This window comes from Palaemon carinicauda, chromosome 14 (genome assembly GCF_036898095.1).
Source record: "Palaemon carinicauda isolate YSFRI2023 chromosome 14, ASM3689809v2, whole genome shotgun sequence".
NCBI lineage: Eukaryota > Metazoa > Arthropoda > Malacostraca > Decapoda > Palaemonidae > Palaemon > Palaemon carinicauda.
In genome coordinates, this window is record NC_090738.1 from 137,694,400 (window position 1) to 137,719,562 (window position 25,163).

General features: G+C 37.6%; 1 long non-coding RNA gene across 1 annotated transcript in view; it reads left to right on the forward strand.

Moving 5' to 3' along the window:
* Nucleotides 1-3,005, forward strand: part of LOC137653390 (uncharacterized) — a 39,378-nt gene extending 36,373 nt beyond the window's left edge. Inside the window, exon 4 of the long non-coding RNA XR_011046475.1 lies at nucleotides 2,217-3,005. This is a non-coding gene — a long non-coding RNA (uncharacterized lncRNA). The remainder of the gene's footprint in view (nucleotides 1-2,216) is intronic.
* Nucleotides 3,006-25,163: the final 22,158 nt, after the last annotated feature.

Sequence of the window (25,163 nt, forward strand, 5' to 3'; positions counted from 1 at the left end):
AATTAGAACGCATCATTTGCACCTATGAGACGAGTGTCATGCTTTTTCCAAGTTCATTTCTTGGATGATGCATTTTCTGGGAATAACCAAGTTTCAGCTGCAGTGATTTACTTCCATTCATGTGGCTTTTTCCATTTGAAACCTGCTCATGATGTTGAATAATCTGGAGAATTGCACATGATATATTTGGTTAGATCGTAGTTCTTACCTTTTGTTAATTGACTGATTTGAACGGACAATGGTATACTTTGCTTAAATGAGTGATTGATTCTAGCAGACTTAGGGGAGATTCTTCTTCAATACTGAGTCAATCTTCCGGGTTTTGCCTCGGTTGGGGATTGGCAAAAACAGCTAGAATTCATCCCCACAACTTTCATGAAAACTGGCATATCTAGAAAGGTAAATGACCTCAAAAGAGGCAAAGTCGTTTTGTCCAATCAGGAAAAAGACCCGGGGAAGCGGCAGGTTCCTTCCTCAAACAAGACTACTTACTGGTGCAGTGACGTCTGCGCTCGGTGTTACTGATTTTCTGGGAACGTCTGGTTCCTGGTGAATGTCGTATCTTTAGTCCCCTCTAGTGGCAACTGAAAACCTTTCGGTATTAGTACGGATTCTCCAGACTTGAGTCCTGTAGGATCAGAGCAAAAAAGAGACCTGAGTTAGGAGGTAGAGATTACCATCCTTAGCTTAAACTGCTTCCAGTTTATCCCTCTGAATACTCGGACCCCAGAATTGGACTCCATGTTCTAGATGGGGTCTTAATAGTGATGTGTACAGCTGTAGTGGTGTCTTTGTTTCTGTATTTGAATTGTGTCTTTATGTAGCCTATTAGTTTTTGTGCTTTCTTTTCAGCTTTTATGCTCTGTTTGATGAACTTCAAATCCTTGCTGATAATATTACCTAGCTCAGTAGCGGCCATGATAAACTACTGTACTGCCTTGAGGTTAGTCTTTAGAATGAACAAGGTTTTCATTTATTCCTCGACAGAATTGTGTCCCTTCATACAACTTGTCGAGCTTACTTGTTCTCAATCGAAAGTTAAACCACCTCCTCAGGGCATAGCTCCTGTACCATGCTTTCGGAAAGGATAACTTTCTTACCACTTGTCAGTCGTCAGATCATGGCTTGACTCTTAAGTCTGTTCTTCCTCTTTTGGGTCTCTATTAGGAAAGTCTGCAAGGGACATGGTCTCTTCCTCGACATAGCCCAGCCAAGTTAATGGGGGACAAATTACACTCAAGTGTGTCTCTGAGTGCGCAGCCAAGACTCAGAATCCTGGTGCGAACCGTAATTTTGGGTCTCTCCGAAGGGGAAGTCTCCTTCGTGTAACCACTGACCTCCCTTGTCAATGATTCGAGAGCATTGAGGCATGATTTCAGAGAAAGCTCAGGCAGGGTCAAGAGGAGAATCTCTAAAAGATGTTCTCAACAAGGATTCCTCAATTCATGGGCTGTGCCTGGCACCGTGGCTCTCCTCATCACGAACGAATATGCAGAGCTCCCTTTGTTAGGGACTAAGCACTGCCCTAACATTCAAATAAGACTTCTCTGTTGCGCAGGTCATTCTGGCTTCACCAGAGCACCTTTACAACCTATTACCTGCAAACCATTACTCGCAGGAACCTGGATATCTTCTCCACAGATGCTGTGGTGGCAACACAAAAAGCGGTGTAAGTTGCCTCAGCTCCCTTACAGAACAAGTTGCAGTCAGTCGTTACCCAGCGTTAGTCTGGGATGAATGGTCTTTTCTTCCTTCATCTTCCCCTCTCTTGGGGTACAACCCCGAGCTCTTTACTCATACTTGGCCCGCCATCACCTGTCCCCCTAGAAAGTCGTGCTAGCAATCAAAAGTGGATCGTTATACTAGCAGCGTGTTGTTTACCTCTTAGTTTATAGTTAGTTTCCAGCTATGCCGGAACAATATATCCATTGTAGAGAGTTCAGGTTTATATGGTTATGAAAAATAGAAATTACTTAAAAATTTGCATATTTATATAAAATCTAAATTATTTATATCACATTTTAAAACATTTCTATTTATAAACTAAATCAATTAAACGCATATGCGCTAGTTATGAAAAGCGAAAAGATTTTCTTTGCTCTAGTCTTAACTAATAGCACTTTTTATGTGATTTTATTATATGTTTCAGTTTGCCTATCAAGGCTTCTAATTTGTCCTAAATTGTAAGAGGAGTAATTCATTATATATTTTTTCAGGATATAATTGGTCATTTGCTTGAAATTGACCTGACAAACGGCAGATGTAATGGCGACGTTCATTAATCACAAGACTACAGGCTGCATTTTTGCAAGAGCCCGTGCTTGGCCGTAAGGGCCACGCAATCAACAACAAAATAATCACAAGAAAACTTCTGTTCTACTGTTCAAATGGAAATTAGAATCTGTGACTTCATAAAAAAAAGTATACTTGCCCTGGATTTAGGTGTGGGGAAAATTAGTAATTTTCAAAATTATTATGTAGATCTATTTACAGTGAGGCTCTAAGTACCTTGATATTGCGTAATCTCTCAAAGTTAGTTGTTAGAATTCATCTGCTAAACTAATATTTTTTTTCTATAAATCCTAAAATCTGTTGTTGTCTTTGCCATTATACAGATTAAGTCTTAACAATCATAAATGCTGCTGTCAGTTTTTATATGACATTTTTTTACAAAGAACAAAGCGTAAAATTAAGTTATACTTTATTTGCAACTTAAAATATTACTGAATCACAACTTTAATAGACCAACCTCTCAGTCTCTTGCTATCTTGTGTCATATTAAATTTACTTGAAGCCTTACATCTTCAATCACTTTGATCAACATTTCAGTCTTGTGTCATACTAAATTTATTAGAAGCCTCAGTATTAGATTTCACTCTTTGTCACCAATTGAAAATTTAACTTATATTTTTTTTCGTATTTATACGAGGTATAAGAATGTTGGTATTATCTCTCTTATCAGGACTATAGAAAAATTTTATATGATTTTCAATTGTGTGTCACTTAATATCTAATTTGATTCGACCACAATTCTTGTAAGTTTGCCATTCTTCAAAGCATATTTGGGAATATGTTTTCATGCTACTTGAATTTGTATTTCCGGATAATTTATAACTATAATTTCTATTCAGCATTTAAAGTTTTACAAATAATTGATCATCGTTCAATTGTAAATCAGAGTATAAATTTTGCTAAAAATTTTGGTACTAATGTTAAATGGCTAGTGTTTTATAAACAATCATTTTAGCATCTTTTGGTCTTCAATCTGATTATTTAGTATAATGTATGTTTTTAAAATGATGTATCAAGTCCAGATATTTAATCTTAAATTCACTTAATATACTATTGTGTCTTGAAGTTCAACTCAATCAGATGAAGTGCCCCTAGGGGAAGGGCCTTTTATACAGTGATTTCTATTGTTTATGTTTTTATACAGTAATTTCTATTGTTCATTGTTTCATACTGTGATTTCTTTTGTTCATTGTTCTTATATAGTGATCTTTATTCATTGTTTATATGCAGTGGTTTCTATTCATTGTTTTGTACTGTGATTTCTATTGTTCATTGTTTTCATACAGTGATTTCTATTCATTTTCGTTTTATACAGTGATTTCTATTGTTCATTGTTTTTATACAGTGATTTCTATTAATTTTTGTTTTATACAGTGATTTCTATTATTCATTGTTTTTTAAATATAAAACTTACCCGCTGGTTATATAAGAATGGCTAACGTCCCTAACGCCTCGGTAGGAAATTCAAAATCTCGCGCGGCTATCGCAGATATGCCAGGTGTACACTAGTGCCCTCACGGTACAACAGGTAGAATTATACCCAACCTCTTCAGATTTTCCCTGCCGCTGTGCCGGTCGGTTCTATTGGATATTCTCCCTTGCTTTTTACTATGTTTGGACATTATTTGGTGATGTATTAAGGTTTTTTGGGTTTAGGCTGTCGGTTTTTTGTTTTATTTGAACTGTGATCACGTATTTATAACTTAAAAGGTAAGATTAAAAGGTTTTTCGACCTATTTTAAACCTCACGAAAGGATAGGACGAAAGGTAAACATCTCGTCCATTGATGACGTCACAGCCTTATGTCGTAGGCTATAAGTCCGACTTGCTTTTTACAAAGAATTATAAGTGGATACTTTCTTTTGAAATATTAAGTTATAAATTTAATTAAAAGATTATTAATCTAAGAAAATTTTATCCTTTTAATAGTCTTCTTGAGGTAATCTTCAATCTGTTTGCAAAGATTAACTAGCGTTCAGTTGTTACGCAGTTATCAGTATTGTTACAATATTACAATATTTCGTAGAGATTTTATGAATAGTACATTCTTTTTACTTCTCAAGTTTTTCAGTTGTACTATATAAAAGGAAAATTTAATTTGAAATTAATTGATCCTGTCAGTATTTTTCCTTAGAGATTAAAGGAAGTTAAATTTCTCTTAATGTTTATACGAATCGATGTAGCGCACGATTCTATTTATCGTTGTTTCCTTAGTGGAATGCTAAGATTGTTCATATATTAAGTGTAAATGTTCCAGTGAATACGAGTGATGATTCATCTCTTATTGGAATTCCTTAATTTAAAGGTTTTATTTTATTTTATGAATATACCTATTAAGGTAATATTTAATATTTAATTTTTCGCTGCATTTATATGGGATTCAGTGAATTTTCATTCCCATTCGAACGATGGAGAGAATTGTAAGTCTCTCTTAAAGAGTTCATATTGATTGAGAGAATGTATATTTTGGTTTTCAAATGATTATAAAACTTTCTTTTAACAAAGAATAGAATGAAATTTTTAGTGTTAAATTACGCAGTGAATTTTATTCAGTAGTAAGTGCTTCTGTTCGGACCTGTCGTTATCCTAGTCTTAGACCTCTGTCAAGCTCTCAGAAGGGGAGAAGTTAAGTCGAACGACGAAAGGAATTGAGAGGGTAGCCGGGCGCTACAGTCTTTTAAGACCGAACAGCAGTACTCTTGAGCTTTTTCTGTCAGTCCACAGATCGCTTATTATTATAGATAAAGCGAGGATTAGTGTTGTCAAATATTATATGAACTTTTCAGGCGCTAAACTGAAAACAAAATTAGATTTGTTCTGCATATTTACGTTTCAAACAACAGCTCTTGTCGATGAGGCAGTCTTATTGACCGGCTGTTGTCGCACAGGCGGCCTGTTGTCTCTGAGACTAACGTGATATCGCACAGGCGGCCTGTTGTCTCTGAGACTAACGTGATATCGCACAGGCGGTCTCCCAGTTTCACTGTTTAGCTGTGGGTCGAGGTAGATTTGTCTCTGCAGAGCTCTGTTTCACAGCAGCTATTAAAAGAGAATCCAGCTGATTGTCAGTCTCTAAGCGTGATGACGTTCGCCAAATGGCGGAGCGAGCCGCGAAGCGGCAGGATCGGAGCAGGCGCGAGGCGCAAGTGGAGCCTGAGCAGAAGCGTGACGAGGCTCAGAAGCTAATTACTGAAGGCGCTGAGCGTCAGCGACAACTCCAGACAGGTGCCAAGCACCAGCTTGGCGACCCACCCCAGTCGAGTCATGAATGGGCAGAACGCCAACGCGACCAGCGAGCGGTAGCACGAGAATCGCGTGAGCGCGACGCGCCAGGATGCGGCGGAGCGCCAGCACCAGCTAGATTCATCCTATTATAAAATCAATCGTGACAGCAAACGCAAGGCGAGTGGCTGTCAATTGGATGTGGATATGGAACAACACAAGCACGCCCATATCTCCACTGATGTGCCTGTACAGCTCCAATCTCTAATTTGTTAGAAGAAGGTCTGGATGAGGTTCTCTCTCACAAGGAACAATTGGAGGATATCTCGGAGGGAGAGGAGGAGAAGCCACCTCTACATTAGGCGGACTTCAAAAAACCTAAGGCTAGTCTTCTCGGAATCATTTCCAGACTATTTTTACACCAGTTGCTTCACTATCTCCCCCTTCTGAGTTTGCCTTAAGGCAAGGAAGCTAAGACTTCCTTTTATACAAAAATGGTGCTTTCCCGCTCTTCTAAGAGAGCATTGAAATTAATGGGAGCATGGATGGATTCAAGAAAAGCTCTGGGCAAGGTATGCTTCGCTTTCCCACCAGCCAAGTTAACTTCTAAGTCGAACGTTTGGTATGAGACGGGGGAGGTCTTGGGTTTGGGAGTTCCGGCGTCTGCGCAGGGAGACTTATCAAACCTGGTGGACTCTTCCCGTCACCTGTCCATGAGAAACACTAGAGGGTGGTGGTCAATGTCGGAGTTTGACCATCTCTTGAAAGGATTGTTCAGAGCGTTTGAAGTAATTAATTTACTTCACTGGTCACTGGGAGCCTTAAGCAGAAGAGTAACCGAGATGAAGGACACGGACACAAGTAGTTTTATCCAACTTATGTCTTGTATGGACAGTGCAGTCAGGGATGGTTCTAACGAGCTGGCTGCTTTCTTTACTGCGGGGGTTATAAAGAAAAGAGCTACTTTATGTTCCTTCCTCTCTGCGGGGGTCATTCCATGTCTGAGATCGGAGTTGCCTTTTGCACCCATGTCTTCGGCTCTTTGTCCGCAGGATTTAGTTAACGAAGTGGCTGCAAATTTGACTCAGAAGGCTACTCAGGATTTGGTTACCAAAACAACCAGTAAGGTTTTGCCTACGTCCTTCTCTTCTCGTAGAACTAAGGAAGGGACATATTCTCATTCTGCTTAGCCCTGTCGAGGTAAACCTACTGGGAGAAGTACTTTCAAACCAGAGGCAAGGAGCAAAGGAAAGAGGAGTCGAGCCCAGTCGAGGCAGGGTCTGACTGCTCGCCCCTTCAAGCAGCGGTGAGTGCCAGGCTAAACAGCTTTTGGCAGGCCTGGGAAAAGGGAGCGGACCCTTGGTCCGTACGTCTTCTATTTTATCAGAGCACAGCTTTAATAGGATGACGTTCGACATTTTTCCTGTCTACTAGACTAGGAAGTTAATCGCGTCATGTAGGAACACAAACAGATCTTACCCTCACAGCACATGTGTTGCGATTGTTAAATGAGAAGCAATCGAGTGTGTTTTTTCTTCCACGAGAGGAGCGGAAGTCAGAAGAATCGCATATAATCCTGGCTCTTCCTCTGGAACCTGAAGCACAGTCAGGGAAGAAAGAGTTTGTCCTCTTAGAATGACGCAAATCCTAGACTTGGTCGTCAACAATCAATACGTCCGAGACATTTCAGGAGTCGTATGTTTTCTAGTAACTTAAACCTCAGTTACTGATGTTCGCCGGAAGTTTTTTCTGTTGGAAAAGGCGACGTGTCAGTGCCAATATCGTGTAAGAGACACAATTCTTTGAGAGAAGAGGTGCTCAGTCTGCTTCTGTTTACACTTCTTCTCCGCCCCCAGTTTAAGAAAATGTTTAGCACTTTCTTCTGGGGTCGAGCGACTACTGTTAACAGTTTTTCATAGCATGGGATACGTTCAGGTCACGCACAAGGCGCGCTGGAAATGTCATAGGGACTCTCCCAGGTTGCTCACGGGGCTGCGGTTGATGATCTCTTCTAGCCTTCGCTCACACTTGAGGTGGCGCACAAGCTGCCCCGCGAGTGTAGGGTTGGTCTGAGCTAAAAGAGGTCAATTTCATGTCTTTAGCGTTTACCATTCTTGGGGGGAGGGGGAAATGTTTTCTCCTGAAAGAGTAAGGACTACCATAGATCAAAGGGATGGTTTTCCGTTAGTATCAGACAGCATAGTTCTCCGATGCTTAGCAACGTCTCCTCGCAAAGATAGGCTCTTGTTGCGGGAGGCAGTAGAACATACGCTTGTAGCGACACAGACATGCACGCGGTCACAGACGCTGACAGTCAAAGTTGATCCTTTCAACTAGTTGTTCCATCCTCGCGATCTGCGGGATACGTGTCTCGACTCACGCGAGCATCTCTCGACAAACATGTCAACCTGAAATCCTAAGCAACCTAGGCGCATGTGCCAGCCTGGACATATACTGGATAAGGTCAGTCAGGTTTTTCCGCATCAGGATAGACTAACAGTTGTTCCTTTGTGCCTATGACCGGACTCGATGCTGTTGCCTACTTGCAGCATGCTGTAGATTTACAGCAGGCGAGACATACACAGAGCGCTGTATCCACTCGACAAGTTGAACGCATATAGCATGCTAGCACCTTACGGGGATGCAAGCACATACGACATTATAGTCGCATATTAGACGTATACAGTCTAGTCTTTGGCTTACAGCAGTATGGACAGACTGTTGTTTTTTCTTCGCATCGCTCTCGCCTATTAGCCCTCTTAATGAGAGAATGCCTTGATGAAGTCATTGAGCTTCAGCACGGCATTTCATTCCTGTGCTGATACTTGGTGACGGGCAAGAGGGCTCTCGAACTTGGTGAAATTGCTCCTCCAGTTCGAATCTAAATTTCTCTTTCACCTTTTTCTTTTTCTCAATATTACTTCGACCTTATCCTAATTTCATGAACTTTCTTTCGTCTTGCTTTCCAAACTCTATGAGAAAAATTTCCCTCATTATATATGTGTATATATTATGTACATATATATTTATTTATTTTTTTTTCCTATGGCTTGGATGTTTCTACATCCATTGTAGGCCCGGCGGGGATGTTCATACATCCTTTATTGCTGCCTGCTTTGATGAGTGGGAGGAGGTATCACGGTTGGGAGGTGTTAGCACTCAAAGCTATATGTGAGAGTATTGGATGATTTCAGCCATCCCGAAGATGGTTTGGACCTTTTTGGCGGAACTATTTTCAAGTGTTGGGTCTTCGGAATCCAGGGGGATCCAATGCTTGGGGTAGGACTCTCGGCTATTGGCCGGAAGCCCGTCATTACAGATATGGGGAGGATGATTCCATAATTTCTTGGTCTCAGTCCTAACAGGCGGGTTCAGCTTACACCTGTGCCTCTATATCTGTTTTGATGCTATCCTTCGGGTAGGGTATGGAGTGGACCATCTGGGAAGTATACTCTCATTGTGCCGATTGTGGAAAATGAAGATGTGGGACTCCTTAATACAGGAGAGCCCACACACTTTCATGTCCAGACAGGTACCTTGTCATGTATTGACCTATCAATCGTAAGCTCTAATTGCCTTCTCGACTTCGATTGGAGGACATTAGATGATTGGCATACTAGTGATCATGCACCAATCATTATAAACACCAACAATGGTCCACCTTTACAGAGATCGCCACGATGGAATCTTTACAAGGCGGACTGGGAAAAATTTTGTGAGCTAAGCGAAATTGAGGGGGATGCAGGACAAGTTGAAAATATCGATGATGCCATAGACTTACTGAATGGAACTCTCCATACAGCAGGAGTCAATTCAATTCCAAAAACAACAGGGTTATTCAAACGACGACCAGTCCCGTGGTGGTCTTCAGAACTAACTGCCCTGCACAGAGCCACAAGAAGATCTCTAACACGATTGCGTAGACTCCGAACTGGTGAGAATTTAATTATGTACAAGAAATGTAGAGCACAGTTCCGTCGTGCCATGAAAGAAGCAAGGCGCCAGTTATGGATGTCTTTTGTTTCCTCCATTAACAGTAGAACACCACCATCTGCTGTGTGGAGGAAAGTAAAAAAGATAGCTGGCAAATTCACCCCCAACCCACCACCAGTGTTGAAGGTGAATGGTCAGTATGTAACTGAAGCAAATGATGTTAGCAATGCCTTGGCTAATCATTTTTCAAATGTATCCAGCAAGTGTGTAGGAGCCCCAGGTCACCAGTATAGGAGCGTTGAAAAAAAGAAAATTTTAAATTTTGCAACAAGAAGGGAAGAGTCTTATAATTCTCCTTTCACTGAAAGAGAATTTGATTCTGCACTTGCTCATTGCAATGATACAGCCCCTGGACCTGATGGAATTTCATATGCAATGATTAAACATGTACCTTTTAATACAAAGTTATTTATTTTAAGCATTATTAATAGAATATGGCATGATCATAGTTACCCAAGTGTTTGGGAACTAGCCATTATTTTAGCTTTTTTAAAACCAGGTAAAGACAAGTTTTTAGCAGCAAACCATCGTCCTATTGCATTGACATCTTGTTTATGTAAAATCATGGAGAAGATGGTCAATGCAAGGCTGATATGGTACCTTGAAAAGAAAGGTATTTTATTACCCATTCAATGTGGATTCAGAAAAATGCACTCAACGACTGATGTGTTGATACGACTTGAGTCTTCTATTTGTGAAGCCTTTGCTTCCAAACAGCACCATGTTACAGTATTTTTTTTTACCTTGAAAAGGCATATGATACCACATGGAGATATGGTATACTTAAAACCATTCATGAAATCGTATTGAGAGGAGAGCTGCCACTATTTATTCAGGCATTTCTTTCACATAGAGTTTTTCAAGTGAGAGTTGGGGAAGCTCTATCAGAGAGTAAGTGCCAGGAAGGAGGAGTTCCTCAGGGTAGTGTGCTGCGTGTAACCCTTTTTGCACTAGCAATCAATGGGATATCCTCAGCAATTCCCCAGGATGTTCTCTCAACATTAATTGTGGATGATCTCTCCATTTCATTTGCTGGAGCCAGAATGGCAATGGTTGAGAGAAAACTACAGCTCTCAATTGACAAAATTATCCAGTGGGCCGATATGAATGGATTTAAGTTCTCGACAAGTAAAACTACTATTGTACATTTCTGTCGTATCCAGGGAGCACATCCAGACCCGGATATATACATTAAAGGTCAACGGATCCCATGTGTATCGGAAACCAAATTTTTAGGTTTGATATTTGATTGTAGACTTACATGGGTTTCTCACCTAAAAGTGCTAAAAGCTAAATGTGTTGAAGCTCTGAATATTTTAAAAGTACTGTCCCATACATCATGGGGGGCAGACCGCAATACTATTTTAAAATTATACAGGGCCTTGATTTTTTCCAAAATTAGTTATGGATGTGAAATATACTCTTCAGCCACCCCAAGCCGGTTAAAAATATTAGATTCAATACATCATGTAGGTATTAGATTGTCCACGGGAGCATTTAGAACCTCGCCTATGCTGGAGAGTTACCTCTAGACCTTTACCGAATGTCTTCCATTGTTCGGTATTGGTTTAGATTGCAAAGACTCCCCAACTCTCTAGCCTTTCAGACTGCAAGCCTTGTGAGACACATCATATTTTGAGATGCACCCAAAATCTCCTCAACCCTATGGCTTTCGGGTGAAACAATTATTAAACAGTCTGGATATAATTAGAAGTAAAGAACTTCCATTCAAGGTATCATCAACGCCTCCATGGAAGTTACCAGAGATATCTTTTTGTAAATATTTTATAAGAGATAAGAAGAATATGTCAGACCTAGAAGCCAGGTCTCTTTTTAATGAACATGTTAAAGAACATAGAGGATCAACTTTTATCTATACTGATGGCTCCAAATCTGATGCTGGTGTTGGATTTGGAGTACATAGTAATGATTTTAATTGTAGAGGTGCACTTCCTCTGACCGCTTCCATATTTACTGCCGAACTGTATGGCACATTAACCGCTATTGAGAAAATAGCGTTGGAGAAGGAGGGTAATTTTACAATTTTTAGTGATGCAAGGAGTGTCCTTCAAGCTATAGAAGTTTTTAATTCTAATAACCCTCTAGTTTTGAAGATTTTAGAATGGCTTCTTATTATTGGACGGAGAGGTATAACAGTTCGATTTTGTTGGGTTCCAGCACATGTAGGTGTGTCTGGGAATGAGAAGGCAGATTCACTGGATAAGAATGCTGCATCCGAGTTGCTGCCAAGAAGGTATCCCATTACCTGTAATGATTTCTTACCTGACATCAAGAAATTGGTTTGCAATAAATGGCAACAGCAATGGGATAGCCTTGATGGCAATAAAATGCGAGAGGTAACAAATGTCATATTTCCTTGGAGGTATAATATGATGCCCCGAAAATGGGAGACGTCTCTTTGTCGTCTCCGTATTGGTTACACTCGGTTGACACATGAGTTTCTGCTGAAGGGCCAACAGCAACCGTATTGTGACGACTGTTTAGTACCTCTAACAGTGAGGCATTTGTTGACCGAATGCCCCAATTATAACAACTTAAGGAATAGATATTTGTTTGAGGCTCGAGGTGAGGGTGGCAGGTTCATCCTTGCCAAGATTCTTGAAAATGATATGTCCTACTATGCAAGTGGCATTTTTAGATTTATTTCAGAAGCAGGTCTTCTGAAAACTATTTAACTTTTATGATTTTAATTGAATACTCTTATTTTTATTTTATTTTTATTTTTTTATTTTTGTATACATAAACTAAGTGATATCGGCGTCAATGACCTTAGATGTCAGGATGCCTGAAAACTTTAAATCAATCAATCTTCTCTTGGAACTGTTATATATGTTTTTGTGATTGTACGTGAAGATTGGTCGACAATCTTCCGCAATCTTTGATCTAGTCAGGTGGTCATTTTGTTCCTAGAGAGTGCCCGGAACAAGGGTATTAGTTGAGGTCCTGTCATGTTATAGGTTATTGAACCGTTTTCAGCTCCTAGAGATCATCAGCCCCTTGGGTGGACTGCTGGATCTTCTAAGGATAGCAGACAAGATGAGGCAAAGCATTGCTGTCAGCTTCTTTATCAGGTGAGAACCTCTTAAGTGGTTGTGTAATGCTTAAGTGAATTTCCAATTATGTAGCTGTCTCTGACCCACCACCAAGGGTGTCAATCAGCCATTCTTATATAACCAGCGGGTAAGTTTTATATTTAAAAATGTTATTTTCATAATAAAATAAATTTTTGAATATACTTACCTGCTGGTTATATAAGTTAAAAACCCACCCTCCTCCCCTCTAGAGACCATGGGGCATGGAAAATCTGAAGAGGTTGGGTATAGTTCTACCTGTTGTACCGTGAGGGCACTAGTGTACACCTGGCATATCTGCGATAGCCGCGCAAGATTTTGAATTTCCTACCGAGGCGTCAGGGACGTTAGCCATTCTTATATAACCAGCGGGTAAGTACAGTATATTCAAAAATTTATTTTATTATGAAAATAACATTTTTATACAGTGATTTCTATTGTTCATTGCTTTACTATGATACTATTCTCTTGGTGGGTCATGTGGATATTAGACTAAGGCTGATAGATTGAAAGCTACTTAATAATTCTGGGTTACTGTATTTGTTTAGCTTATGGTAATGTAAGGGTTAGTTTCTATCCTTACTTTCCATTAGGCCTTCCTATTCTGTAAACATTTGTTGGTCATGAAGCTTTACCGTTAATCAGAACACATCATAATGTAGGTAGTAGGCTGGCCAAGGCACCTGCCACCTGTTGTGATACTACCGCTAGAGTGTTACTGGTTTTTTTTTTTTTTTTTTTTTTTTTTTTTTTTTTTTTTTTTTTTTTTTTGACTTTCCAGATAGTACTACATTGGCTCCCTCTCCTCATCATCATCATCTCCCCCTACGCCTATTGATGCGAAGGGCCTGAGGATTCATTGGCTAGATACATCAAAGAATAGTCAGTTCCTTGTAATGCGCAGTGCCTATCTAACTAAGGCAAGTGACCCCTGCACTGTTATGTAATTGTTCAGTGGCCACTCTCTTCTTGATAAGGGTAGAAGAGAGACTGTAGCTATGAAAAGCATCTCTTCTATGAGAAGGACACTCCAAAATCTCACCATCCTTCTCTAGTCTTGGGTGGTGCCACAGTCTCCGTACTATGGTCTTCCATTGTCTTGAGTTAAAGTTCTCTTGCTTGAAGGTACACTTGGGCACTATTCTATGTTTCCTTATTCCTTTCCTCACTGGGCTATTTTGCCTGTTGCAGCCCTTGGATTTATAGCTTCCTGCTTTCCCAACAAGGTTGGCCCTTAGCTTTTAATATTAATAACAATATGCACCTTGATGGCATGAAACCTATGAGGATTGTTATGCATTTTTCATTTCTCAGTTTAGATGCTGCTTTTTACTTTTTTGAATAATTAAGTTTCAACGACGGGAATTTAGTTCCACTTTTTCTGCTCTGAGGTGAAGGATACTCATGATGTTGAATAATCTGTAGAATTGCACATGGTATACATTATTTAGTTAGATCATAATTCAAACCTTATGTTAATTGACTGGTTTGTGTATACGGTGGTAAATTTTTCTAAGCTAACAATTTTATGTTGTTAGTAACTTATTATAAATGAAGGTTCTATCCAGAGAGTTATTCTCTCGGAAAACCTGTAGTCGGATACTTTAACAAAAGTCTATTGAAGATCCATAGAAAATTATGTAAACGGTTGTCTTTCCACATCAAATTGAAAATATTCCTTTACATGCTGAGGTTTATAAAATTCTTCATGGCTTTTTTAAGTTTTAGAATTATGCTCAACTTGAGGACATTTTAGACCCCTCTGTCATACAGTTTCAAAGGGGTCAGTTTTGGATCAAAATATTTCAATTTTTTCCTTGACTTGTTTTTGGTGAGGCTGTAAATTCTGATATCCTGTGTGTCTGATTTTTGGTATGTCGAGTTACTTTGGGCATTCTTTACTCAGTAGAGTCGTTTGTGAGTAATCCTTGTTTACAGATTTTTTCAGCTAATTCTGTTTTAAAAATATATTTTCGGACACTTCGACCTTTCTTTAGTATTCGGGCTTTTTTGAGGGGTGGGGAACTTTGTTTGAAAATGTCTTCCAGAGTTCCCTTAGTTTTATGAATTTTCTGTGGGTAATGCCTTGATTTACCAAGCTTTCAGGATTATACCCCTTTGCTCCGATTTGCTTAAAACTTCCTTCTTGGCATTTCTTGTTCTATGGAGTTATTTGAAGAACTTGTTAAGTCTTGATTTACCAAGCTTTAAGATTTATACTCCTTACTCCTTAGTCCCTATTTGCTTGAAACTTCCTTCTTAGCATTTCTTGTTCTATGGAGTTATTTGAGGAACTCATTAGTCATTGTGGATAAATCCAGGATCTACATGATTTCTTTTAGGTTATTTGGAATACTGATTAGTCTATGCCGTAATCTTGGAATCCTTTATCTATGGAGATATTCGAGGAATTTTATGATTTAATAATCTGTCTGGGACACTTATTCGATTTACCGGTTTTGAGTACTCCCTTGTTTGCAGAGTTATTTTGTAGCGCACAGTGGTTCGGGACACCACTTTGTCTATGGAGATTTTTGGGCCTTATTCCTTTGTCCATTCAGTTAATCACGACCCTTGTTCTTGGAAGTTATTCTGGACACTTTCGTCTTTAGTGTTATTTAGAACACTTGTCTTTGGTACCCATTGGATAATGAAGTGATCCATGGAGTTATTTTTAGAGCACTATATTACCTAAGCAATTATTAAGAGAAATCCCTTGTGTTTGGAGTTATCCACTGCACACCTGGATCTAAGGAGCTGTTTTGTGTGCTCTTTAGATTTGTTATTTCATGCCGTTGTTTGTTCTCTTGTTCCAATTCAAGTAATTCCTTGTTTCATTTTTTCTATCACTCTTGTTTTCAAGAGTTCCAGTTTGCTTGACAATCTTTAGGCTTCAGAGTTACATTGCATTGCTCTGTGAATTAAGATCTAATTGACAAAATCTTTGAAATTGGGTGGATTCAGGATTCATACATATTTCTAATCATTTGCTTAATGTTTTTGGGGGATATCTTTAAAAAGGAATTCTCTATCAGTGGAATTCAAGGTATGTTCACATGCAGCACCTCAAGTTTTTCTTCCTATGCTATGTACTAAACGATCATAAAATTGCGTCCCAATACCATGAGTGAATAATTTTTAGATATAACTAAAGTTTCGTCCCAATACCATGAGTGAATAATTTTTAGATATAACTAAACTTTCGTCCCAATACCATGAGTGAATAATTTTCAGATATAACTAAACTTTCGTCCCAATACCATGAGTGAATAATTTTTAGATATGACTAAAGTTTCGTCCCAATACCATGAGTGAATAATTTTTAGATATAACTAAAGTTTCGTCCCAATACCATGAGTGAATAATTTTCAGATATAACTAAACTTTCGTCCCAATACCACGGGTGAATAATACTTGAATATTAGTCAAATTTCTTCCTAATACCATGGGTGAATCATTCTTAAATATAACTAAAATTTTGTCCCAATACCATGGGTGAATAATTCTTAGATATAACTAATATTTCGTCCCAATACTATGGGTGAATATTTCTTGAATATTAGTCAAATTTTGTCTCATTACCCATCCTCCCTTTGACATCTTGTGATGCTTTACAACAGTTGGCATCTCTCTCTCTCTCTCTCTCTCTCTCTCTCTCTCTCTCTCTCTCTCTCTCTCTCTCTCTCTCTCTCTCTCTTTGGAGAGGCTAGCCAATGAAACCTGAAAGATTATATGGTAAAGAAAGTAATGAAATATAGGTCAATTTATCTAGAAGATTATGAAACATCAGTTGGGGAACTAAAGGTCATAGGAATATGTTACTTGTTCCTGAAAAGCTAGATATGAAATCAAATATATTATCTCTGTAGGGGTGTAGTGCCAACAGTGGGCCTCCAATGGTCCATTGTAGGCATTGCTTAATGGTCTTTGCAACATTTCTTTTGATCCAAGCTGCTCTTGCATGTTACTTTTGACCCTACCTGTAATTCCATGTTCTTTCTGACCCTACCTATAATTCCATGTTCTTTCTGACCCTACCTGTAATTCCATGTTCTTTCTGACCCCACCTGTAATTCCACACTCTTTTTAACCCTACCTGTAATTCCATGTTCTTTCTGACCCTACCTATACTTGTACGTTCCTTTTGACCCTACATGCATTTTACACGTTCCTTCTGGCCTACCTACACTTACACACTCCTTTTGATCATACTTAAACTTCCATGTTCCTTCTGACCCTACCTGCATTAACACCATCCTTCTGACCCTATTTGCTCTTGCATGTTCCTTCTGACCCTACCTGCATTAAGGCATTTCTTCTAACCCTACCTGCATCAATACATTTCTTCTGACCCTACCTGCATCAACACCATCCTTCTAACCTTACCTGCCTTAACACATTCCTTCTGACCCTACCTGCCTTAACACGTTCCTTCTGACCCTACCTGCATTAACACGTTCCTTTTGACCTTACCTGCATGAAGACGTTCCTTTTGACCCTACCTGCATTAACATGTTCCTTTTGACCCTACCTGCATTAAGACGTTCCTTTTGACCCTACCTGCATTAACACGTTCCTTTTGACCCTACCTGCATTAACACATTCCTTCTGACCCTACCTGCCTTAACACGTTCCTTTTGACCCTACCTGCATTAAGACGTTCCTTTTGACCCTACCTGCATTAAGACGTTCCTTTTGACCCCACCTGCCTTAACACGTTCCATTTGACCCCACCTGCATTAAGACGTTCCTTTTGACCCTACCTGCATTAAGACGTTCCTTTTGACCCTACCTGCATTAAGACGTTCCTTTTGACCCCACCTGCCTTAACACGTTCCATTTGACCCCACCTGCATTAAGACGTTCCTTTTGACCCTACCTGCATTAAGACGTTCCTTTTGACCCTACCTGCATTAAGACGTTCCTTTTGACCCCACCTGCCTTAACACGTTTCTTTTGACCCCACCTGCATTAAGACGTTCCTTTTGACCCTACCTGCATTAAGACGTTCCTTTTGGCCCTACCTGCATTAAGACGTTCCTTTTGACCCCACCTGCCTTAACACGTTCCTTTTGACCCTACCTGCATTAAGACGTTCCTTTTGACCCTACCTGCATGAAGACGTTCCTTTTGACCCTACCTGCATTAAGACGTTCCTTTTGACCCCACCTGCCTTAACACGTTCCTTCTGACCCTACCTGCATTACGACGTTCCTTTTGACCCTACCTGCATTAAGACGTTCCTTTTGACCCCACCTGCCTTAACACGTTCCTTTTGACCCTACCTGCATTAAGACGTTCCTTTTGACCCTACCTGCATTAAGACGTTCCTTCTGACCCTACCTGCATTAACATGTTCCTTTTGACCCCACCTGCCTTAACACGTTCCTTTTGACCCTACCTGCATTAGGACGTTCCTTTTGACCCTACCTGCATTAAGACGTTCCTTTTGACCCCACCTGCCTTAACACGTTCCTTTTGACCCTACCTGCATTAAGACGTTCCTTTTGACCCTACCTGCATGAAGACGTTCCTTTTGACCCTACCTGCATTAACACGTTCCTTTTGACCCTACCTGCATTAACACGTTCCTTTTGACCCTACCTGCATCAAGACGTTCCTTTTGACCCTACCTGCATTAACACGTTCCTTTTGACCCTACCTGCATTAACACGTTCCTTTTGACCCTACCTGCATTAACACGTTCCTTTTGACCCTACCTGCATTAACACGTTCCTTCTGACCCTACCTGCCTTAACACGTTCCTTCTGACCCTACCTGCCTTAACACGTTCCTTCTGAACCTACCTGCCTTAACACGTTCCTTTTGACCCTACCTGCATTAAGACGTTCCTTTTGACCCTACCTGCATTAACACGTTCCTTTTGACCCCACCTGCCTTAACACGTTCCTTTTGACCCCACCTGCCTTAACACGTTCCTTTTGACCCCACCTGCAATTCCACGTTCCTTCCGACCGTATTGTCACTGATATTAGAAAGGATCTCTCGTTAATAGGAGTTTTAGAAGGCAACCTCAGCGAGCAGCAACCGATTATCGAAAACATTTTCCAGCAAATTGCATAGTTGGATGAAAATGTTAATTTCTGGGATCAATAAGACCTTAGTGTGAAATGTTTTGTTTAGGTAAAGGAGGGAGAAGAATTTGGAATCATAAAGTTGTGTAGATATAAGTGGATTTGTGATACGTATAACATGGGTGAGATATAAACTAGATGCATTTTAATGGCCTCTCCAATCTGAGGAAGTTCCGTTAATTTCCAGGTACTTCAAGTAATCTCTCTCTCTCTCTCTCTCTCTCTCTCTCTCTCTCTCTCTCTCTCTCTCTCTCTCTCTCTCTCTCTCTCTCTCTCTCTCTCTCTCTCTCTCTCTCTCTCAAACTTTTGGAGCTGCATGAATATAGCTTGAAGAATAACATGCTAATTGTTAATAGTAATGGGAAAATTTTGATCACTTTTTCCAATGAGGTTTAATTATGGAGAAATTCTCTTATATATTATACTGATACTCACCTCCAATTTCAGATCTCCCACTCCTCATCCTTGATCCTTCCTTATCCCAAATTTGGAAATGTTATAAAAAAAAAGACACTCGCCTCATATGGCTGATGTGTCTCCCACTGCCCCCCTCCTCTTTGATCATCAGCATTTGCCAATTTATTCCTCACCACAAAAAGGGCTAGAGAGTCCATGAGATAGATCCTGATCTTAACTAGAGTAATCACTTGTTCTTTTGGACTGTTATTTTATTCCCCATGTACAGAATTTGTTCATTCTTTTACTGGTGTATTGAGAGCTGTAGCTCAATGTGTGGCTTGAATATATTGTACTTGTCAAAGGCCACAGTCTGTACTGGTAAATATTTTGAACTTTAGTCTGCTTATTGATCCAGCTGTCTTGCATGTGCAGGTTTTATCTTAAGAGCCAAAGTCATGAAAAATTATGTCCTGTGTTATGCCATTATTAACTTGCTCAAAAGTCTCAAATTCTTTGCTTGTAATGGTTTATCAGATTTTAGAATTTTTCATAAATGATCTTATTTGAATATTGTAGGAGGTTATAATGTCAAATGTACAGGTTTTGGTACTATCATTTTCATTTCAAGTAAAATTGTATGCACTTTTGTCAATGACAAATAACATCAAATTTGTTATGAATTGTGTAATGTAAGTAGTGAAATATCTATCTAATGTAAAAGGATTGTGATTCAATGTGCTCCAGACATGTTTATGCTCTTTTTGAAGTTAATGTGTAATCAGTGGTAATTGTTAAATTTTTTTCATAAAAACCTTAATTTCAGGTAAAATTTAAATCCTAAAGATTAATGATAAGTGTACTTAACGTAAGTGTTTAAAGGTAAGAGGGTCATTTTCAAGTCTTGCATTTCAGAACTTTTTATTATGGCGAGACATCTGGGCTTTATGAAAAGGTGCACAGCTCGGTTCATAAACTCCATTTTGTTTCTTGGCTCGTGTCATTTGTACCCATGACATAAAGAAGGGATAAATAACACTTTAATCATTTTTAGATAAATTGTGTAAAAAGTTTTTGAATATCTTGCCGCTGACGCAAAGGCTGTCCAGGTTAGTTTGTGTGTTTGTGTTGTTTAAAGGATGGGAGAACTGATATGGTATGAAAAATAGGTTTATAAATTGTGGGCAAAAAATCTCATCAGGTTTGTGGGCTTTATGTGAAAAGTTTCCTGGATTTATGAGAAGGTTTTTTTTATTTCTTTACATAGTTCAAAGTCCCATTTCCTTTAGGAATCCTCATAACCTGTGTTTCCATAGATGCATAGATTTCTGGGTAGTTTTTTTTTTTTATTCTTTTTTAATGCAATACTGATGTGCAGAAATATTCCGTCTTCAAACAGTATCCTTCCCTGAAGAAAATTCATAAAATTCTGAGAGTTATTAGCTATCTTATACCTACGCAATTCACAGTAATTGGAATATCGTCCTCAAAACTTCGTTAACACTCTTAAATATAGATCATTCATAATCCGCTTTGCTCCTTTCTTAATATTTTAACTATATTTATGATGAGATATCTTGATAATGAGCAGAAATTGTAAGATTGTTCAATAATGCAGTGGATCATGGGCAGGTTCATACCTGGCATTTTTTTTTAATTTTTTTTTTTTTGTAGCCAATTTAGTTTTTTTTGTTTGTTTTTTTGTTAGATTGCCTGACCCCTTGGCCAGTTTTTATTCTAATTCATTAGATAACTGGTATCAATTTATTCCATTTGAGACTGGCGTGAACTTTGAGTAGAATTGAAATGATTAGCATAATTCACACTTAGAACATGGGTGGTTATCAAAGTAATAACAAACTTTGCTCATTATTTATTATGAGAAATATATGAATTATCATATTGAAAAAGGGTACAGTTTAAAATGTTACAGTAAAATATTATAGTAATAACAAACTTTGCTCATTATTTACAAATTTTCATATTGAAAGAGGGTACAGTTTAAAATGTTACAGTACATTATAAAAGTAATTACAAACTTTATTCATTATTTAAAATGAGAAATTTATAAATTGTCATATTGAAAGAGGGTACAGTTTAAAATGTTACAGTACAATATTAAAAGTTATGTCTTTCTATATCACTTAAGGTTTAAATCTAGACAAAAAACAAAGTACCCACTACTGACCTTGCGAGTAATTATTTCTGCGCCTACACCCTTCAAGGACACCTCTGGTTTAGTTGTTTGGCCTTGGGGTCACCAGAGTTCACTCTGCCTAAAGTAGTTTTGAGTATTAAATTGAGAATTATGAGATTAAAAATATTTGATGAAGCAGCAAAAGTAATGAAAATGAAATACTGTATGGGAAATTGGATATTGTATAACTTAGCTACCTTAGTGTTTATTTTTCCCCACAGCTCAGTGAAATAGGGTAACACTCTCTCTCTCTCTCTCTCTCTCTCTCTCTCTCTCTCTCTCTCTCTCTCAAAAACTGACTTAATCGTGTACTGTATCTGCAGTAGCTTAATAGCCTTCAAGCGCTGGGCCATATTCCTAAATTCATTCAGTCCAAACTCAATCTTATAAAACGTTAATCACAGGATTTCCTTTGAATATTTTATTATATTTCTTATTGGTAACAAGATCAATAGTTTTTTAAGCCACTTGTACTCTTAAGTCATTGCACTCTTAAGTCATTGCACATCAGTATAAATAAAACTAAAACCCAGTAGATTTTGATCTTTGAAAAGTATCTAATTTAATCTTGATAAAAATTTGCAAATGTTAAATATTGGGACTTTGTGCTATGAAAGTGTTATGAATTCCACTGCAAGGAATGAGGGATGATTGTGCTAGTATCGAATGATTGGTGTGAGATTCTTATGAAGAAGTTAGGTCGTTACTTTGCCTATTTAACTTGAATAGATCATGTCCCAAGGTGGACATGGGAAGTCAGCTTTTGTCAGTGTTAATTAAAGAAGTTAGATTGAAAGGATTTGTTAAAACTTGTTTTTTTTTTTTTATGTAGATGGGTACAAATTAGGTTTTTCTCGCAGAATTAGGGTAGGTTTTGCACTAATTTATGTAACGTAGCTTAAAAAGAAATCTTATTTAACTGTGAAAATGTGAAAAATATCCTTTTTATCCATTTAGCAAGTTCAACATCCTGTCAGTCAGTTCATTGGCAAGTTTCAATTTAGATTTGCTTAAAAAAAGTATTTTCCAAGACTAGAATCCACAGCTTTCAGTAAGCAGAACATATAAGAAAAAAAATTTGTCATTTTGAGATTTTGAAATAGACCAATCTCAAAAATGTAGGCATATTAGAGTAAAGAAATCACAAAGTTTGAGTATATGCCTAAATATAATTTTTCCTGATGACTATGAAATTTAACTTAAAAGTTGTTTTTTTATATAAATTTATATAAAAAATTTTTAAAGACCAAATTATTATTTCGATTATAGAATTTTGAATTATTAATTGTGGATTTGAATTATTTTTAATAGAAAATTTCAGTCTTTGTAAAGTCACCAAGAAATCACGAAGTTTTAGTAAAAGCTTAATTACTGTAAATTTTCTGAGAGAACTGTGAGTTTAACCTGAAATTCTTTTAAAGAATAAATTATCATCTCAATTTTAGAGTTTTCAAATATCAATTACGCGATATGAATTATCTAAATAGTAAATTTCAGTCTTCATAAAGTCATCTAGAAATAAATATTAGATTATGAGTTTGATGTTTTGTTCTTTATCATATATTTTCTTAATTAATTAACTTTTATAGAAGTTATAATTCCTGGTCCTGTGTTTCTCTATACGAAAGCTATTTTTTTTTTCGAATTTAAACTCTTAATGAATTCATCATTATTAAATATCATTGTTATTGAACTGCTGAGTATTATAGATAAGTATTTGATAATTTACAGATATATTTCACTTCATTGGTACTTGTATAGAAGTTATAATTCATGGCCTCGTGTTTCTCTATTATGAAAACTATTCATGGTTTTTTCGTATAATTCGAATTTTAAAGACGCAATCAATTCGTTATTAAATGTCATTATGTAGGTAATTATTTAATAATCTAAAGATAAATTTCCTCTTGTTTATAATTTTTCAACTACCTTACATTGAAAGGTATTTGGGAGCTTTGAGACGCTCGTGCTCCGAAGAAAACTATTTAATTTCTAATTTAATATCTATTTAATATTTATCTAATATCTATTTAATATTCATTTAATATTTATTTATTATCTATTTAATATCTAATTTAATATTTAATTCAATATCTATTTAATATCTAATTTAATATTCAATTTGATATTTATTTAATATCTAATTTAGTATCTAATTTAATATCTTTGATATTTATTTAATATCTAATTCAATATCTAATTTAATATCTAATTTAATATCTGTTCTTGTGCGAGTTTTCAGTAGAAAATATCATACTCAACAAACATAATATCCGTCTGTCTGTCTTTTTGTGGCTGAGCTCATTCTAGTAACTTTAAAAAAAGCGTTTAAAACTTCATTTTAGGTTTGGTTAATCAAAACTCTTTTTAAAGGCGAAAATCCAGAAAGTACCAAATTATTCTAATCACTGAAAATAGCTCGATCATTACTATTTTGACCGTAACTCGTTGTGGTATATTGAGTTACACAGGACCGGTGTAAAATGCGTCATAAATAATAATAATAAATCTCCTTTGGTAATTGGCTGAGGATATTTTAGTCAGGGAATATATGCACGTGATGGTATAGAAAGGAATTGTGAGTTGAGGATAGTACAATAAGAGATAAGGGGTGTATTATAAGTAATTATAAGACGATAGTATGTTAAGGGCTTATGTGCTGGGGATAGTATACTTTAGCAAGGAGGATAGTATGAGTTGAGGATAGAATTTAGTGAGGATGAATTTTAATCCTATGGGTGTATAAGAAATGCTAATAATTGCAGGATTATTGTATATTTTTGGAGGTATTGGTTAAGCCTAAGTTTATTAATTGTTATATAAAGTTGGAATCAAAACTTAATCTAACTCAAACTGTAGTTAGATATTCAATTAGTCATATGTTTCAGATAATTTTAATAAGTTTACTATTTCGTTTTTAAATATATTAGCTTTATAGAAAGTTCCAGGTTAAACGCGCTTACAAGGGAGGTTTTTGTAGGGTATGTATTTGAAAACTATTACACAGCTAAAGTGATTTGGGTGTCCACGTGTAAGATGAATGCGTACTTCGGTCCGATCTGACTGTCTGCTGGGAGGAGTAGCAAGGATGGTCAGGGCAGTAGTCTTGCACGGCTCTTCTCTTTTACCTGACTCAATCATGTGTATGGAATGGGGCGAGACCAGGAGGCATCTTGGCATTTGTGAATCTTGTCTGCTTTTGAGAGAGCTTCAGGTGTCTGTAGTAATGGATTGTTCTGAAATTGCACAGAAGGCCTGAAAATTACCCTTTTACTTATTAGATTTTTAATTTGTTTTCCATATTAGAAATGTTGTCTTGTTCAAGTGTATAATTTCATGTGTTCATTAAAGAATTAACGTAGCTATAATAGCGGGAATCTGCCTTATAGTAATGTAGATTATGACAAATGTTTTACCATTCAACTTCATGTGAGCTCCAAACTATTCCTGAAGCCATTGAATTACAATACTGATGTCATTGTTTGTAAAATTATTAATAAAAAGACAAAAAAAAAAAAAAAAAAAGAAGGAAAAGGAAAGCATTCAAGGGCCTAGTAACATTGCTTCCTCAGAAGAAAATTTTGCATTAAGTTTCTGGTTACTAGGTGGGACAGGGGATGGCCTTGGTGGGCTTTCCTTTTCCTTCTTTTTTTATTAATAATTTTATTATATTAGATAATGCACTGCTTACTTACACAATCATAGAATATGTAACCTCAAATGCTGAGCTTCAAACGCACCAACAGTTGTTTAGTAAAAGAAAATGGACACTGACTCGGAAAACAAAGAAAACGGGATTGTTTGTCATTCTGGGCGCCATATTGGATGGAAGAAGACTCGCTTATGAGACTTTCTTTGTCGAATCATGAGCTTAAT